The following is a 421-nucleotide window of genomic DNA, read 5'->3' as shown; positions in this document are numbered from 1 at the left end:
TCGTCTATTAACATTGCTTGCAGGACCTCACACTAGAGAGACAAACCAAATGAAAGCAGAAAGAATATACAATCAAGCAAACATTGTGTGGGAACTGTAAGGCAGTAAGGAAATTTAAATACATATTCCTAAGGAAGAAAGAACAACAGTAATCAGCACATGCAACACCCCCTCTCTCCCTCCCCCCCCCTGCTCCCCGCCCCCCCCCCCCCCCCCCCAAAAAAAGCAGTCTTTAGCCATCAACCTCTCCCACGTGTTTGTTTTCCCCTCCCTTTTCTAAACTGACAACCCGCCCCCCCCGCCTCTGCTGCTGGCACATGTCGCTACCAGATGAGGGACACCTGGATTAATTAGCAAGAAGGACATCTTCAAATGATTTCTTTAAAAGCTTAAGGTTTTTCAGAGCGCTGGTTTATTTTCC

Source organism: Calidris pugnax, unplaced genomic scaffold, assembly GCF_001431845.1.
Source record: "Calidris pugnax isolate Ruff unplaced genomic scaffold, ASM143184v1 scaffold129, whole genome shotgun sequence".
Classification (NCBI taxonomy): domain Eukaryota; kingdom Metazoa; phylum Chordata; class Aves; order Charadriiformes; family Scolopacidae; genus Calidris; species Calidris pugnax.
The sequence above is the reverse complement of the archived record's forward strand: the minus strand, read 5'-3'. Positions refer to the sequence as shown.